This window comes from Typopeltis vanoorti, chromosome 10 (genome assembly GCF_054136105.1).
Source record: "Typopeltis vanoorti isolate ZY-2024b chromosome 10, IOZ_Tvanoo_1.0, whole genome shotgun sequence".
Classification (NCBI taxonomy): Eukaryota; Metazoa; Arthropoda; class Arachnida; order Uropygi; family Thelyphonidae; genus Typopeltis; species Typopeltis vanoorti.
Window position 1 is genome coordinate 23,190,100 of NC_143558.1, and position 19,904 is coordinate 23,210,003.

General features: G+C 35.8%; 1 protein-coding gene across 2 annotated transcripts in view; it reads left to right on the forward strand.

The window, feature by feature from the left end:
* The first annotated feature begins 3,927 nt into the window (after positions 1-3,927).
* The window catches only part of LOC150102226 (uncharacterized), a 92,971-nt gene continuing 76,994 nt past the window's right edge, over positions 3,928-19,904 (forward strand). For both annotated transcript variants that reach the window (XR_016548943.1, XM_090399393.1), the window contains exon 1: positions 3,928-4,062. The gene's annotated coding sequence lies outside the window, so the exon portion shown is untranslated. The remainder of the gene's footprint in view (positions 4,063-19,904) is intronic.

A 19,904-nucleotide genomic window follows, 5' to 3' on the forward strand; every position in this document is an offset into this window, starting at 1 on the left:
TATATATAGCAGAGCCAGTCCGTTCAATCGTGATTGTGTCATGGTAGATCTTAAATAGGTTTTTAAAAGGCGTAAGTTAGAAAATGACTTTTCACTGACGCATGTTGTTACCAGAAGCGTTGCAAATAGTTTTAATAAGTTATAGATGTTAGGATATATCATTTTGTCACACTTTGAAACTGCATCAACGGCATTTTTGCATGGAGCTATTGCAAACGGTTTTTCAAATTTCTTATACCACAACTTGAATTCGGCGTTCAAAATTGCTGGATTTGTATAAGGCAAATCACCGGCATAAAATTCACACAATTGACGAAAATCTTCCATTGCACTTGCTGTTGGAACATCTTTTCCATTTGGTAGAAGAGAAAAAAATATATTTCAAAATGTTGTGATGCCGAGTGAAACGTTCATGAAGTTGAGTCAATATTTGGTCAATAAATGGAATGAAATAGTTCTCCTGAAATACTCTTCTATGGAATCGGCTGGAACATTGGACCTTAATGTTTGTTTTGAAGAGGTCCTTGGCTTTTTAATGTCAATATTAAAATTAGTGGCTTTTATACATGCTTCATCGTAAATATCTTTAAATGAAGGATCTGGTATTTCACGTATGGTATTTAATTGAGTCACAACATCATCAACAAAATTTAGGCTATTAAGAGATCACTGTCAGATTTTTGCATTATTTTAGATGGTAAGGTGCACTCAAATATTTTCTGCAAGCTAAATAAAGATATTATAAATCTTAAAAGATATTAATATTATAATATTATAAACAACAAGGACGTCCTGTCTTTTAGGGATATTGAAGAAATTGTGTACCTTTTCAATTATGCCAATGCAATTTCTTATTTGTCACAGATATAGCATTTCCAAGTGCCCAATTCAAACTATGTGATGCACAATGAACATGTAAATCTTGTCGATATTATTATTACATAACACCTCCAGGTAGTCCAAAGACATATGGAGGAAAGGCACCTACTTTACAACTGTCTGTCTTCACCAACCAAAACTACAATCATCATCATCATCTACACCAACGCTGTCTACCACTGACCACTACCACTAGTATTTTCACAGACAATCATAAACATCCATGCCCACGGCGGGATTCGAACTCGCAGCCTTTTGGCTGGAGAGTTGGCCAACCAGGCCAGATATATAGATAAAAAATTTAATTTTGTGGATAAAAATTAAAGCAGTTTTAATTTTCATTAAAGAAATAAATAAAATGATATAATTATGTTACTATTTACTTTTAATGAGATGGATGAGCTTCTCGACCTTGCAGAGTTGCTGGATATCTGGCTCAATATTGGTCAACTTCAGTCGAAGATCGGCACACACACTAAGACGAATTCTGTATTTTGTTTTTATTTGAAGGAGCGATGAAAATCGTTTCTCGCAAAGATAGGTTGTAGAAAACTTCATGACGATTTTGGACTTCTTCAAATAATTCGGGAAATTCACTTCTCACTTAAGGCGAGATCCAGAATCGAGCCAAATCACGGTCACAGAATTGCATTTTAAGCCCACTGTCACTTGAAAGCTCAATTAGCTGCTCTTTTTAGATAACGTAAGGTCGTTCTCGTGACTAGAAGCCTGAAATGAATCGTGAAATCGCAGAAATGTCTTATAAAAAGTTATTCGACAAATGTTTCCAAATTCTGTTTCAGAGTTTTGAGGTGGACACAAACCCTTTCCCAGTGGTTAAATTCTAAATTAATAAGTTTCGGGCCCTATACAAAATAACCAATTGTATTTACCTTTTGAATACTATCCGGGGAAGCTCCAAACATCCCCGTCCCTTTCATCATGCGTTCGTAATCAGGCTACTGTTGATATTGACTTTATATACACATTCAAAACTGTAAACAATTGTTGAATAATAACACAACAATTAGGCATAATTACCGTAAAGGGAGAAAAGTCGCAAAACAGAAAAATGTTCCTACAAACTAACCAGTTGTATTTACCTTTGAATGCGATCCACTGGTCGAGTGTCCAGCAAGTCAACAAATCTTTCCTTTCGTTAAGCGTATTAATATTATCGCATTGCAACTCATGGGAATTCTGTGTTTCTGTGGATTCTTTACAGACCTCTTTCTCTTCAGAAACTACACACAAACTGTCATTACAAACTCGTTTTGTATTATCACTGTCATCCGCGATATTTTTCCGTTTAAAGAAGGTACCAATATACTTATCCATAATTGAAATACCGTACTTATTCGCATATAACTCTCACCCCTGATTTTACTTTTCGAAAAAAGAAATTAAAAAGTTTCGCATATACCTCGCAAATGAAAAAAAGCTGAAGCACGTTCAGAGCAGGGCGATAGTAACTTGCTCCCGTGGTAAACAACATGCCCTCCCGCAATAGCCACTATATTGTAGAGGCAAGAAAAACAAGTACTTTTATTATGTCAGTGAATAAGGTATAAGCAATCTGTGTAATATATTTCTCAACAAATAGTGCAATTAGAGACAACTGGGATAAAAACGACACTAATTAATAAATCACATGTCCCCTCACACAGAAACTATGCTGTATATATAGACTCAAGCAAAACCATATGTTGCACCGGCAAAGTATCTAACTAAAAACTATTGTTATTAATCAGATTGTGTGAGTTCGCTCGGCAGCAATAAAATTCAAACCAAAGTGTTAAAATTCGTTAACGTGTTAAAACTAAGATATACTTTACGTATATGTATATATATATATGTATATATATATGTATGTATATATATAGTGAATTCTGTTATGGCAGTTTCACATATTATTGGAATTCGGTTGAAAAGAGTTAGCATTTCAACTGAATTGTCAGCTTGATTTTCGCGCGATTTCAGAAAAATATATAAATACTGAATTTAACTCACAACACATTTTGTCCAAGTATTACTTAGCACTTCTGAAGATATATTGAGCCTTGGTTGAAGGAAGAAAACCTTCAACAATAAAAATCAATAAACAACAAGCAATTGGTTGAAATATGGTCATGTGGACAACACATGCTCACTTCAAATCTGACAAAACAACAAAGGAAGGTGGAAGCAATAAAACCATATTGTTTTTCACTTCACCCCCCTCTTTTATTACTCATCGTTCTGCCGCTACAATTTAAAATAGTGGCAGAATGTTCATGGAATGAACATTTTGCCGCTATTTTTTTTTTAAATATTAATTTTATTTCAATAATTTTTACTTACTTATTCAATTTTAATTTGTTTTGTTTGGATAATTAAAAGATATAGATTTATTTGGTTAATTTAAGCCTGTGGACCACCTGTCCCATCGTCGCGGATCACAGGTTGAGAAACAGTGTTATAGGGTTCTCTCACCTTATGTGACCCCTAATTCATAAGTAGTATAGAAATAGAAGACATGACACAACATAAATTAAAAAAATGAATTTTAATTAGGAAAAGTATTTTGGAAAATTTTCTAGTGTTTTTTAACTTTTTCTTTTGGGGGGGTTCAGGGCCCCTTGTCCTCCTCCCTGGGTGCGCTACTGCCTATACGTCATTTTGACTTTTTGTAGTACTTTTGGTGTGTATTGAGAGGGGCGGCAAACTCAGGCGACAAAAGCTCTAGCTAAGCGACTGCCTGGAAGTCTCTCTTAATAATATGTTAAACAGAACTGAAGAGAAAGAACGGCTCCTGCGTGATTCCCCAGGTTACTGATACTGTACTGTGGATTATCCCTATTCGTGTGATATATATTTTAATAATATGTTGTTCTTTAGTAATAATGCTGATATTACTACATTTAGACGACGAGTGCAATAATATCATATTAATCCCCTCGGTTTGGAACAATATCTTAGAAACGATAATCCACTAGAGGGAGTCCTTCACTTTTAGACAGGAAAGTTTAAATTGTAAAATGTTATGAAAATTGTAGCGTTTCGAATTTTGTTCACCCAAGTGTTATGTATTGAAATCTTTTACCTGTTCTCTGTACAGTAGTATTATCCAATAACAATTTTATCATTAAGAAAACATGTTATTATTATAGAATTGCGTGAACAGTTGAACCTTATCATCTAAAAGTAGGTTCTTGTTTACAGGTCCTTTGATTATTTTTGCAAGTAGTATTAATAGGAAGCTTCGTGTCCAAAGATTCATGGCATTATATTTGAATTTCTTCTTTTTGTTGTGAGTGGTGCAAGTAAATTGTATTTGAAGAGGATAAAGCAACCTTTATTGTTAATATGTCTTGAACTGATTAATAGTAATCAGTTTTCCAATGACATTAATTCAACCTCAACGGCGTTGGTTTATATGCAGAGGAGGGTATTTTTGACTGGCATTTTTATGGCTAACATTTGATCAGATCAAACATTAGTTGCCATTTGTATTAAAGGGATAAAAATCCTATGTTGTTATATAGCTAGTAAGTGAAACTCAAGATCGATAACTACGATCTATGAGTTTCAATGCCGAAAAACTATAGGCGAAGGCAATTCGAAGCAAAGGTGGAGCAAGATCCCTCACTATTCTTGATATTCTCTCATAATGTAAAACACAGCTCCTAGGAGATGTAATACTGTCATTACATTATGAGGAGAGGTCACTACCCAGACCGGTTTCAACCTTTTTTGAGGTCTAATCAGTGAGTAGGTAGACCTGGAAGATATCAAAGCTTAGTGGCTTTTCATTTTAATTACAAAATATAAGCACACCTTTATGGCATTCTTATAGTGAAGGTATGTAAGTTCTTTTCACTAAGCTTTGATATCTTCCAGGTCTACCTACTCACTGATGAGACCTCAAAAAAGGTTGAAACCGATCTGGGTAGTGACCTCTCCTCATAATGTAATGACAGTATTACATCTCCTAGGAGCTGTGTTTTACGTTATGAGAGAATATCAAGAATAGTGAGGGAGCTTGCTCCACCTTTGCTTCAAATTGCCTTCGCCGATAGTTTTTCGGCATTGAAACTCATAGATCATAGTTATCGATCTTGAGTTTCACTTACTAGCTATATAACAACATAGGATTTTTATCCCTTTAATATCTATTAAGTTGCCAGAAAACTAGCCATTTGGCTTTTTATTTTAATTGCCATTTGTATTATTAACTGGATATCTTCATGGAATCTAAGACTGATTGCAGGAAGCCCTTACTAACCATATTTGTAGTATACATATATCTTTGTGATCAGTCTTCTGATCCCATGGAGATACCTATATAATACTAACAATACCATCTACAATCTGTCAAAAAACTCATTCTCGCCAAAACCCTCATTTTTAACAGAATACCCATTGTATTTCTTCTTAAACTGATTCGCTGAAAAAGCATCAATAACCACCTTAGGCAACCCATTATTCACCCTCATAACAAAAAAAATCTAATCTTTACATCTTTACTAACTATACCTTTACTGAGCTTCCAGTAATGATGACTTCTCCCCTCTTGTCATATACTGAAAAATTTTCCCCACGTCTATTCTATAAAACCCCTTTATAGGGGTATATGCATATCCCTCCTATTATCAGTCAGTTTTTAGTTACTCCCAGACTTTCAGTCTGCCATCATATGAAGTAGACCTGAAACCATTTTGGTGACCCACATTCCCAAGACACCCAGGCATCAAATGCGAGCAGATAGTCTGGACATGGATATATCAAAGCCTTAGTAATTCAACAATTTCTTCTGCTTCTGTCACTTTTCTACCATCAGCACTGAGCAAAGTTATCTTTCCATAATCATTCTTTCACTTACTTACTTGCTATGTAGCAAAAAAAAAAAATCCAAAAAACTTTTGGATTTACTTTGGACTGCTTAGCCAATTTTCTCTCAAAATCTGATTTAGCCTTCCCTACCATAATAGTTACCTTTTCTTGTGCTTTATATTTCTCATGAGCATACCGATCACTTTTTTTTTGTTTATATTCCTTCCACAATTCTTTTTTTTTTTTTTTACACCTCCTGCTTCATATTATTACTCATCTACTTAATCCCTGCTCGGTTTATCCTCCTGAACCTGGGTATGCACTCTGGGTATATACCGCCTCACTCAAACAATCCTTGACTGCTTCCCATGCACTAATGACATTCATTCCATGTAGTTTCTAATGCTATGGCACTACTCCAAGTTGCCTCCAGCTTTGTAGTTCCACATAAACCATTTCTTGAATGAAATTTCCACACCTCAAGCAACCTCCCAGTACAAGATTGCATGGTCATTTTCCCCAATCGGAGGTAAAATTGTTACTGTAGTTATAGATAAATCTTCTGATTCTGTTACCAGATCCAATACTCTCAAACCCCTGGTGCCTCCATAACATACTGTTTCAGGTAATTATCCCTTAGTAACTATAAATTCCATTATGCCACATGCTTTTTCCTTCTTCCAATCTATATCCTCATAGTTGAAGTCTCCTTTGATAATTGCTCAGCCACTCGTTGTGCTAATCTGCTGATGCATGTTGTCCACATCTTCTGGACCTTTGCCTTATTTCCTCTATATTCTCTGAAAATACAATATTCGTTATTCTATCCCAGTAAATACATCATTCCCTGACAACCAGGTCTCGCCGATGCCAATAACTTTTTTTTTTTGGCCAAGTTGAGCCGACCAGTGCCAAAAACTTCTCTCCTTTATGTTTGATACTTCGGGCATTTCACCATCCCCTTGGGTCCACACTTATCATTACACAATGTCATTACCTTCCCATTCAGATTTGAAATCTGGGAAACTGTACCCAACTCTTCATAATCATCTCCGCACATCATATACTCATCTATCCCAGAACTAGTGCTCATCTCCCCCATACAACAAGGTTTATACAGACACTCCCATACAAGAGTAGTTTGGCACTATAACAGTGCCAAGTGGGACAGCCTCCACAACTTCTATGCCGCATTCCCATGGTTGGACTATTGCTTCCGGCCTTCCAACCCAAACATATTCACCGAGCTTATTACCAAAGTAATCCTCATCGGCATGAATATGTGCATTCCACACAACACTCTGAACTGCATTCCCTAACGAAACCCTGGTTCTCCAAAAGATGTGCCAAGGCTGTAGAGATGAAACACCAGACATACCACAACTGGCTGAAATCAAGAATCTCATCCTCCTTCAAAGCTTACACCGAAGCCCGTAATAGATGCAAAAACACAATCAACGCTTCCAAAACAGAGTTCGAAAGAGCAAACAGCAGGAAACTAGCAGCCTGTCCAAACGGCAGCCGAGCCTTTTGGTCTCTTGCCAAAGCAATTGGCCGTAACTTCTGTCCAACACTATTCCTGCTCCTATTACACCTTGATGGCTCTACTGCCTCATCACCCACAGAAAAAGCCAATCTTCTGGCCTCATACTTTGCTTCAAATGCATGCATAACTGACGATGGTAAATGTCCCCCAACCATTCTAGACACCCAACATACAATGCCCCCTATATCCTTTTGCCAGGATGAAATCAGAAAAATACTGTCCCAATTAGACACAAAAAAGTCTCCTAGCCCCGATGACATCCCCCCCCCCAATTATTCTGAAAAATTGTGCTCCAGAACTGATCCCTATCCTATGTCACCTATATATACTCTCCTACTCCACTGGAATCTATCCCACAAACTGGAAATTGGCCTATATTCAGCCCATTCCCAAGAAGGGTGACAAGTCACTGCCATCCAATTACTGCCCTATCTCGCTTATCTTAGTCTTGTCAAAGGTAATGGAAAAAATCATCAATTCCCACCTCCTACACTATCTTGAAGACACTCACCAAATAAATGACTGCCAGCATGGATTCCGCCACTGCCGATCAACAGGAGATCTACTCGCATACGTCACCCATCTCTGGACAAATGCTATGGAGAGGTTTGGCGAATCTCAAGTGGTTGCAGTAGATATCTCCAAAGCCTTTGACCGGGTCTGGCACAAAGGCCTACTAGGCAAACTACCATCATTCGGTCTGACCCAGGACTTTTGTAGGTGGATCGCCAGTTTTCTGTCTGGACGCACGCTGTGTGTGTGATGGTGGATGGCTCCCTATCTTCGCACCACTCAATTAATGCTGGGGTCCCACAAGGTTCTGTCCTCTCACCAACCCTGTTTCTGCTATACATTAACGACCTACTGCAATTGACCTCCAACCCAATACACAGTTTTGCAGATGGCAGCATACTACACTCCTCATTTGCATTTGATAAGCCTTACCCCACACAACTCACCTCATCCTACAGAACATCAACCACCACCACCCTCAACTCTGATCTCCAAGCCATCCTACAATGGGGTTCAGATAACCTCATAAATTTCAATGCCAACAAAACCCAGTTCTGTACTATTTCCCATAAAAAAGAACAACTTTTTCCCAGTATCCTTTTCGACGATACCCAAATTTCCAGACAGCCTGAGATCTCGCTCCTCGGAATTACCCTCACATCAAACCTCTCCTGGCAAACATATCTCAAACATTGCACTCTCAGCCTCAAAAAAACTAGGATTTCTCTTCCGCTCAAGACGTTACTTCACCCCTGAACAGCTACTAACATTATACAAGTCACAAATCCACCCAACTATTGAATACTGCTCCCACATATGGGGTGGGGCCCCTAAAAGCTCTCTCAAAATGCTCGACTCAATACAAAGGAGGGCAGTTAGACTTATCAATGATCCATCCCTTACCAACTCTCTCCCCCACTTTCACACAGACGTTTGGTCTCTGCAGTAAGTATATTCTACAAATATTTCCATGGGAAATGCTCATCCGAAATAACATCAATAATTCCCCCGCTCAGTATTAAGCTCACTGGAACATGTGCAGTTGCTGCACATCATCCCTTCACAGTGCACCTAGAAACAAACAGAACAAATTTTTTTCCTCTTCCTTCATCCCTGCAACTGCTGCACTGCAGAACAGTCTACCACATGCTGTGTTTCCCAATGAATACAATTTAAAGTTATTCAAATCAAATGTAAACAAATTCCTCCTTTCCCAACCCACCACCCATACACAGTACTAATGTACTATAGGTTGACCAATCAACCTCCTGTGTATGGGCCCAACATAGAAAAAAAAAAAAAAATAATAATAAAAACTATTTCCTCACAGTCATTCCTGCACTCACACTCATTTGTCCCAGCGTGGCTAAACATATATGGTACTTCAAACTCTCACTGAACAACACTAAATATCTGCCCTGAATGATAACCTATAACATAGATGACGAACCTATGGCATGCCCCCGAGAAGTTTGCTGGCATGTCAACGATTTACAGGTGATATCCTTTTATATGCTTATAAATTATTCAACTTTTTTTTTTTAATTGTTACAATACATACAAGTTAAATTTTGTTATACACCAGAGAGCAGCTATGAAGATGTGCATATGATTGGTGGTATTAACAAACGGTTGTGCAACCCAAAGACAACCAACAATTTTTGAGTTGAAATGCTAATTCTCTTCAACCGAATTCCATAACATGTGAAACTGTCATAACAACATTCACTATATATTTCTTAGTTTTAACACATTCACGACGGAGTGTTGTTTATCATTCTGACGGAACCTCTCTTTATCAGTGGACTCAACTCACACAAAGTTTCAACCTCGGGTTGAATTTTATTGCTGCTTGTTTGCATTTGAGCTGGCACAGGACCTCACACATTATATGCCATATAATGTCACATGCATTATATGGCATATTTCAATTCGTGCTAGAATTTTATTTGAAGTTAGCCTTTGTGAGCTGTCATAATGACATCGAGTATTTCAAATGCAATAAATCAAACACTTCTTTCATGTAATTGAAAAATTGGACAAGTGTTTTTAGTTAGATACTCTGTTTCCAGTGCAACATATTGTTTTGCTTGAGTCTATGCAGCATAGTTTCTGTGAGAGGGGACATATAATTCATTAGTTAGCGCAGTTTTTATTCCAGCTGTTTCTAATTGCACTATTTGTTGAGAAATATATTGCACAGAAAAAGCCTCTGTACCTTAATCAGGGATACAATAAAACTACTTGTTTTTCTTGCATCTGCAGTACAATGGCTGTTGGGGAAGGCGTGTTGTTAACCACACGGAGCAAGTGAACATGTTTAAAAATTTTTCGTGTGCGAGGCATATGCAACAGTTTTTAATGTCTTTTTTTGTCAAGTAAACTCAGGGGTACCAGTGCTATGAGGGGGAGAGTTATTTTCGAGTGAATATGGTAAGCGTTTCCCCGACAAGTTGACATTCTTCTGCTGCTTCCCTTGCTCAGCTAACTTCGATGATGAGTTTACAATGCATAAATATTTTTCTCACTAGTTTTTTTTTTTTTTTCCAAACCAACATAAAGAAAATCAATTTAATAATACAATAATCTATTTTACACTGAATAACATTATAAATTTATATATAAATAAATATTATAAATAAAATAAAATATAATTTATAAAATAATATTATAAATAAATGTATATGTTATAAATAATAAATTAAGTTAGATTAATTTTCTATTAATTTTTCCCCTATTAAAAACTGTCCGGCATGTCAGCAAATAGATTGGTAAATTTTTGGCACGTGCCGGCACGTCAGCAACTCAATTTGTAAATTTTTGGCACGCACACGTAAAACGGTTCGCCACCGCTGACCTATAACATGCTGTTAAATACACTATTAATATCAGCCTCACACCAAACAGCTTCAAAATCTTAAGATGTTCTACTACTTTTCACTTCCACTTTTAGAGGACAGTTCCTCTGTTATCATTAATACCCCCCCACCTCTTTTTCACCTTCTGTGCTCTTGGAAAATTCTATATCCCATCATATCTGTTCCTCACAGTAGTACGTGATCCTCAGACAACCAGGCTTTATTTATACCAATTATCTTTGGGCATACTGAACTCTATCAGTACCACAAACTTAGCCCCATTATTTCTGATGGTCCTTTAGCCACCGTAGTGCACCTCCTCCACTCAGACCACTCCCATTCTCCTGTCCTTACTCTTGTTTTCATTCATATTGCTCTTATCCTCACCCTTATACATTCCATCAATCTGCACTGAATTGGAACTTTTTTGGAACTCTCCACTTTTGTATAAATCTTCCTGTCCATTCATGCCCTGCTTCTCAATCTCTTTCTGTCTCACTCTGATCCTTAGTCATACTAACTTTATCTAGATTCTGTGCTCCTAGCAAACAACAGTTGGTCTAGATGTCCAACACGAAATCTATTTAAATGTATTCCATCTTCCCTTCACATTCACTCCATACAAAACCTGCATACCCACACACATTGCTTGTCACAACTTTGCCATTTATTATCTCTGCTCTACTTCCCAATTCACCAATATTATACCTCAATAACATGCAAACCACTTTCCCAACAAGCTATTATCACAATAAATGTGATAATAAATTCACTTTCACAATAAATTCCTCTGATCCCTTTTAACATTCCTTTTCTCGCCATTCAAATCATTTCCCCACAACTGTTACTAATTCTGATGACTATGCAGATCATCAGATGTTTACATCAGTGCACTACCTGGAAAGCTTGTGCACCCTGTTATTCACCATACCTCTAATGATTGAATCTCCACATAATACCACCCTGTCATCTGTCGATACTTACCACTTCCTATGTTTCTTTCTCATTCTATAACTTCTTTCTCATTCACATTGGTGTCACTTCTTTGGATGTTCACTTTCATCCTCCATATACACTCAGGTCTCTCTTTATGCATATCTTTTTTATGCGGATTTGAAGTTATGCGGTGCATAACTTCAAGATACGAGACCTTTCGACACTTCTGCTCGTGTCAACAGAAGGAGTATCCATTCCGATATTAGGGTAATCCAGCATTTCCCAAACTTTTTCTACGACGAACACTTTCACAAATCCTGAAAATTTCACGGAACACCTTGGTTATTTAGCAATGTATTAATTAATAATTAATTGTTAATTTAGCTGATTTTTTATTATTCATTAATAATTGATCATTAATTATTAATTAAACATCAATTAAACATAAACATCATTAAATTGATTTGTGCTGATTTTCATTGATATATCCCATTCTGATAACCAGAAATTTATAATATTATTATGAGTACTTACGAGTGAATGCAGACTTTTTCTCCTCTGTGCTGATAGTTTTTACCTCCTTTTGTACATCCTGGAGATCGCTTTGTAGGCTGGAGGTGGATGAATAATAATAAAAATAAGAATAATAAAAATCTGTTGCATCACAAACACCTTCAATAAGAGATTTCTTAACACCAAAATTAAACAAAGTCCCTTGTCTCTTATTCATATCAAAATTTAATTCTGTAGGCCTATTACTTTTAAAAAATCACGGCACTACGGTTTCGAAAAGCACTTTCACCCTACAATACAAACTTGTGAAGAAAATATTCAGAAAAACCTGTCCCCCTCACTGCAAATATAATTCGAGAAGGTCTTGAAGTGTGCAATAAATTGAAAAATCATTTTCTTGTTAATGACACAAATTCTGAACGAGACTTTAAGTTTCAACGTGAGCTGAAGAACTGTATGTTTGGATATCGCGAGCTGTATAAAAAATTAGTGAAATCATCATCGCAAAGTTTAATCACTGATTACATTGTCAGAAGAAAAAAAATCAGCACAGAACGAGGGTGAAGCTGATTCTGTTTGTGAAGAACCATTGCCTTTACCATACAGATCTGATACGCTGACTATCTCTTCTGGTGATGAAAGTGATTTTGCACTAGTTCGCAAACGTTGCCAAATATTGTCTAATAGCGACGATAATTCTGATGACAAAATGTAAAAAAAAAAAAAAAAATTGTCACTTTTCAATAAAATTAAATGAATAAAGCTTTAAAACAAACTTAGGCATTCTTATTTTCCTGAATTTTCGTAAACTTTTTTTATGCGATTTTAGGTTTATTTAAATTCATTGCTTCGGTTTTATGCAGTTTTAGAAAATTATGAAACGTATCCCTAATTTTTCAACGTAAGTTAGGCCTCTTTTGTGTGATTTTTTATGTGCAGTTTTCTGTGCAACGTATCTACCGCATAAAAAGAGACCCGACTGTATTTAGCTTCATGCTTCATTTTCATCATCTCTTTTCTAAGCTCTTCCACTTGGATTCCATTATCATCACCAGCATTTTCATTTTCTGATTATGTCTAGTGACAGTATTCTCATTTTTGGAACTCTCCAGTCTGTTATTGCACTTCTCACATACTCTGATACTTTTTAATTTCATTCTACCTAGTTCATATCACATTTTTTGAAACATACACACTTTCTCTTTTTTTTTTTAAAGCATTGTAACATTTACATGTAAAACATCCATAGGAAGCAACATCAAAATAATGCAGAAAACATAGAAAGAGAGAAAGAAGTAAATGAAACAAATCAAGAGGGTTTTGAAGAAAAATTTCAATCGGAGGCTGTACTTACCAGCAAGCAATCTATCTCTTATCCTACCGATGAAGAAGGGGGCCAATTAGTATTAATGAACATTTCATCAAGTATATTTTAATAAATATGCCTCAGAATGTTGGTAAAATCAAAAATTTAAAAAGAATACATAGAATGCAATAGAATATATGTCAGAAATGTAAATGAATCACATTTTTACTGTAAAAAGGGGAATGGGAGAAAGGAGAGTGGCTAATTTTTTTCAGAAACCAGCAAAGCAATTTACTGCTTTGTTTGTAAATTGTTTTTTACAATTTACAAACAACTTTGTTTTCTAAGTCAAATAATACGTTAAAGAAGGGTTTTAACGACTGGAGAAATATAACACAAACCTTATGTGATCACGAGCATTCTACTGAGCATATATGAGCAATGTGTACATATTGCAAAAGAAAATCAAGTTCTGTAAATAGTCACATTGATGAAACAAATACAATCTGAAGAAAATTACTGGAGAGAGAGGTTTTAAAAATAATAATAGCTACCATTAAGTTACTGAATAAACTAGGGCTATCATTTCGAGGCAATATGAATGATATTTTTTTCTGATTTTTGGGGAAATTATTTATCGTGTTTACATTATATAGGTGAATTTGATGATTTTTTTAAAACATCATATGAAAATGTACACCAGCTGTGGTTCTGCCAGATCAAATGATCTTTATTACCACACTTGTGTTGAATTCATAGCGTTATTAGCTAATAAAACAGAAAGAGAAATATTATTAGCTAATAAAGTAGAAAGAGAAATATTAATAACAGAAATTAAGGAAGCTGCTTATTTTGCAATAATACTCGTTGAATGCCAGACATTGCCCATAATGACCAACTAGTTATTATATTTAGGTACGTTATCACAAATTCTGACATTGGAGAAACATTTATTGGGTTCATCAGTATTACACAACATAATTCCTTATATTTAGAAGAGGAAGTATTAAAAAGTTAGAATAATTATCTTTGGAGATAAAAATGTGCAGAGGGCAAAGCTATGATAACGCTGCCAATATGAAAGGTGTCTATACAGGTTTATTAGCTAGGCTGAAAACAGATAGTTCCTCTGCACATTATATACCATGCTCTAGTCATTCCTTAAATTTAATTGGCAACTATGCCATGGAGTTTTGCCCGGAAGCAGTGCAATATTTTTGTTTTATTCAAAATATATATAATAACTTTTCATCTTCGACAAGATGGGGGTATACTCTTTAAACATCTAGAAAAAAAATCTTTAATAGTTAAATGACTAAGTGAAACGAGGTAGTCTGCAAGAGCTGGCATTGAAACGTGGATATAAACAAATTAAAAAGACATTAACTATCCATTTCTCCTCATGAAAAACCTATTTCTAAATATTAGACATCTCATCATTGGCTGAACATATTGACAATACAGAACCAGCAATTTTAATAGTTGTGTGGGACAAAATTTTACAACAAATAAATGCTACTAGTAAATCTCTACAACAGGGAACTGAAACGCAGCAAAGGGCCAGTCAATTAGATGTGTATCTGACATGGGCCGTATTCAGTATTATTCTGTGAACCAAAACATAAACTAAAAACACACTATCATATTACAATGGTAACCTTTAACTTATTGACGTTGTATCGCGTGACTTAAAATGGCTGTGTGACAAGTAACTTCCATTCAGTGTTACCAACGTTCGATGATAGAAACATGGTACAAAGAATAGTAGTAATAAGTTTTACTTTTGTTTCAAGCTGTCATAAAACATTTAGGAGTTTGAATTTTTTCATTTTAATTCCTGCAGGATGTTAGAAACATTGATTTTTTTGAAAAGAAATCATTAAGGTTGCGTGCCAGATACGAAGCCTCCGTGGGCTGTATACATGTTCTCTGTCAGGTTGGCAGGAAAAAGACCCAGAGGAAGACCAAGATATAGGTGGATTGATATGGCAAAAAGTGCCTTAGAAGATAGAAACATAAGACCTAACGATGTTGGAGCCTTGACAGGAATTTATTAACATATGAGACAAAATTTAAAGATGAGAAGGAAAGAGTGAAAAAAAAAAAAAGAAAAAAAAAGTGTGACGAAGTTTCCCATAACGATAAGATTATATTACATGGGAAAGAAAATTTCATTGTTAATACTTTTAATGTCATTTCGATAAGCTAATTTGGAAATTAATGAATGAACAAAAAGCTGTTTGGACATATTAGATATGTTTGACATTTTTTTTGAAGAAAGATATAGATCAAGACAAGTACGAGACTAGTATTAACAATATTTTACAAACTTATCGGACTGATATTGACTCAGAAAAATTTATTGATGAAAGTAAGCAATTTTTAATAATGATGAAGGAAGAAAATTCTTCAATTAAAAATATGCACAAATTTATAAATGATGGGTTAAGGTCTACTTTTCCGAACATAGAAACAATTTTAAAAATATATTTGTGCCTGAATGCAAGTGCTGAACACTCATTTTCAGTGTTGAAACAAATAAAAAAATTATTTAAGAAGCAACTTGCTTCTTAAATAATTTTTTACAACCAAATTTTTAATTTTATGCAACCAAAATAAAACAAGTGACCTGTCGTTATTATGCATTGAATCAGATGTAATGTACTATTAATTGTGATGACATTATAGATATATTTGCTAAAATCAAAACCAGAATAAAAAAACTTTTAGCTATTATATTTTTAAAAAAATTTAAACTTGAATGATTTATTTTTATACTTTTTTAAAATTCAAATATATGTATACCAATGTTGTGTTATTTTTATTTTATTAAAATGAGTTATTATGGAAATATCGACTTTTATTTTCAATAAACTAAAAAAAAATGCATATGAATTTGATCAATTGAAATAGACTTGTTCTTTTGAGGCCTCATAATGATGTTTTGCTTAGAACCTCCAAAAGTATAAATGCGACCCTGCCGTTCGTAAAATAAATGAATAAAAAATATTACACTCCTCTAAACAGGTCACTTACCAGGAATCAGAAGACGGATTATTAACACAGTCACTTGGAATGTCTGGGAGCTACTAATGGGTAATCTTGCTGTCTATAGAGAGAGATGCAAAATCGACATCCTAGGAATTATAGAGACCAGATGGAATTTCAGAAGGCAGGATGCTGAGGAGAGAGCAGGCAAAATCTCTTCTTGGTTATAAGTCCATAAACGACAGGATATTTTTTTTTTATTAGACTGAAGACTCATCCTACTAGTGTGTCAGTTGTCATGGTCTATGCAAATATATCTAATTAAGTCTAAGAGTTGGGAGTTTATGAAAACCTACAGACTGTTTTGGACTGCTTGCCAAGGAGAAATGTTTTCCATTGTAGGAGATTTTGATGCAAAAGTATAGCAGTATGGTATCAAGAGTATAACAGTCAGGCCTGATTGTAGTTGGTTTGGTCTTGGACAATGTAATGCCCATGTTAAAGACAGTTGGAATTGTCCTTGCTGATTAGTTTTTGCTAATACCTGCTTCCAGGAGCACTATTGACTTCCTATAGTTGGATATCAAACATAGGTCAAGGCATCAGATTGAATATACCCTACTCCAGCATTTGGATGACAAGCATCTTTGATATGCATACTTGTTTGTGCTGGAGCATACTGTGGTACATATACAAACCATCAGCTAGTAAGAGCCGAAGTAAGACTGAGACCTCATCCTTCGAGGTGAGTCCCTTCCTACTACACTAGATATCAGTAATCCCCAAAGAAGTTGGATGTTCTTTTGGAGACTAACAAGTAAGAAACATTTAGGCCTGATTAAAAGACTGAGAGATCCAGAAATCTTAGAATGTCCCTTCCTACTACACTAGATATCAGTAATCCCCAAAGAAGTTGGATGTTCTTTTGGAGACTAACAAGTAAGAAACATTTAGGCCTGATTAAAAGACTGAGAGATCCAGAAATCTTAGAATCATCAAGATAAGGTGGAGAGCAACAATTATAAATAATAAGTTAGCAAAAATATGTGCAGAGAAAGGAGTGCAGTTTTTTAATGTGTGGAATGAGTTGGAAGGAAGAAGTGAACTGTATAAGAGTGATGAACAGCATTTCAATGGTTTTGGTGTGAGTAATTTGGAGAGACAGCTGCTGGAGGGTAGAGAAGTGAATATAGAGAATGAATCTGAGCCAGTAAGAAACAATGTGAGAGAGTAAGGAAGGAAGGAGAGATTGAAGTGGTGCTTATGAATGAAGAAATGGGTAACATGAGTGTAGAGAATGAAAAAACAAGTGTGCAAGACAAACAGGGAAATGGGGAGACTCAGTATGGACAGGGGAATACAGCATGAGGCAGGTTGATGGTCCAAGAGGATGTGAATGGGTGTGTAGACAGAAAAAAAAAAAAAAGGAAGGGGATGATCTGGGATAAAGGAAAAACAGCTGGATTTGAAGAAGGTTCTGAAACGAGTAAGGAGAAATGCTCAAAGAAAGCATGGAGAAGTCGCATCTAATAAGTGTTATCAGTGAAACTTGTTATAGATACAGGAATGAGCTGTTATATTTGTATAAAAATGTCAGAAGAATCAGAAACAAGGGAAGTGAAATGATTACATTGAGTTTATTCACTCAAAAATTGTTGGAATAAGTGAGATATGGTTGGATGAGGATGACATCCTGGCAAGAGTAGAGATGGAAGGGTATGATGTATCGTTATTAGCACTCCACCTCCCTTTTAACCTGTGGGTTAAAAGGGAGGTGGAGTGCTACTGATGATGGAAAAAAGTTATGTCCATACATGGTAGAAGGCTTAAGTGCTGGGAGGACATCATGTTGGAGATTTAATGGAATATTTACAGCACTAAGAAAGGATTAAAATTAATGCTTTCAATATTTCGTTTCAGTCATTGAGACATCTTCAGGGATTACAAATAACTCTTGTAACACACACACACACACACACACACACACACACACACACACACACACACACACACACACACACACACACACACACACACACACACACACACAGAGAGAGAGAGAGAGAGAGAAAAGAATATGTTTGTAGGCAGCCTAGGATGTAAAGTGGGACCTCTGACAATTATTGTTTCCCAAATTTTGGAAACTTTGATGCATCTGTATTTATTTGAATTCAATTGATTTCTGAGTGCCAACACAGATTCTAAAAACAATTTTTCCTTTTTTGAATTTACTATGGTGGAGCATGGTGGTTTTCTTCCAAGAGATCTTGTGGGTTGTATCCAATACATAGTCTGCAAAGCCAGATTGATCATAGTCGTGATTGCAGATGTATGATTTGTGTTCTTCTAAGTGGATGGTCGCTGATCTACTTGTCTGCCCAAAGTAAGCCAGCTTGTAGGAACAGGGTATTTTATATACTCCAGGCACTAAGAGAGGAGGGAGCTGATCTCTGGTAGAATAGATAAGGGTAGAAAGTTTCTGGTGGGCTTAAAAGCTGTGTAGAGGTTGTACTTTTTCAAAGACTTGGCTATTTTTTCTGATGTGCCACTGATGTAGGAAATGGTGATGGCATTTCTGAAATCCTTCTCAAGCGATGGCCGAGGAATAGGGGAGGAACTGATTATTTTTTAAATTCTGTAATCACTGTAGCCATTGGAAAGGGAGGTGTTGTGTATATGGTTGAGTTCGGTTGAAAGAGAAGTTCCACTGGAACAAAGATTATGGGCTCTATCAGAGTTTTAATAATTCCATATTGTTGAAATGGGTGGTGGGGGAAAGTTTGTGAATGTATCTGCCTATGTGATTGGGTTTTCTACAGTGAAGGAAAGCTTACCATTAGGAAGGTGTGTTACTTGAAGTGTCTAGGAAGGGTAAACCGTTATTTTCCTTTTCCATCGTAAACTTGATTCTTGGATGTAGACTATTGAGGTGACTGAGGAAGGAGTCTAATGTATCTGGGCCATGAGACCAAATAGAGAACAAATCATCTCATTTTTCAAAATTTTCCAGGTAAAAATTGGCAAGAGGAGGTGAGAGTGGAGAACCCATAGCGGTTCCCTCTATCTGTTTGTAAATTTTGTTCTTCCAAGAAAAATAACCAGAATTCACGTCAAAGGAAACGAGATCTAAGATATCAGAAGGAAAAACGTTTTTTAAGAATGTTATGGTGTCATTTAAGGGAATATTGGTAAGCAGTGAGGTAATGTCAAAACTTACCAATGTATCTGTATTATTTAAAGATAGATTTTCAGTCAAGGTTTTAAAATAGAGTTTTTTATATAGCATGTGGTAAGCCAGTGAAGGGGGATGGTAAGAGAGTTAGCCAGCTATTTTGACAATTTGTAGCATGGAACGTCAATGGCATCTACTATAGGTCTTAAGGGGAATTATGTTTGTGATTTTAGGTAAACCATATATCTGGGGAGGAAGGGGGATGAGAACCAAAGAGTTTCAGTTTTTTTGTAATGTCTGGTGACCAGGAAGATACTTTTTTTAAGTAATTTTTTTAACTTGCATTTTTGTGGAATTGTGAGCTAGTGGGATGTAGGAAAC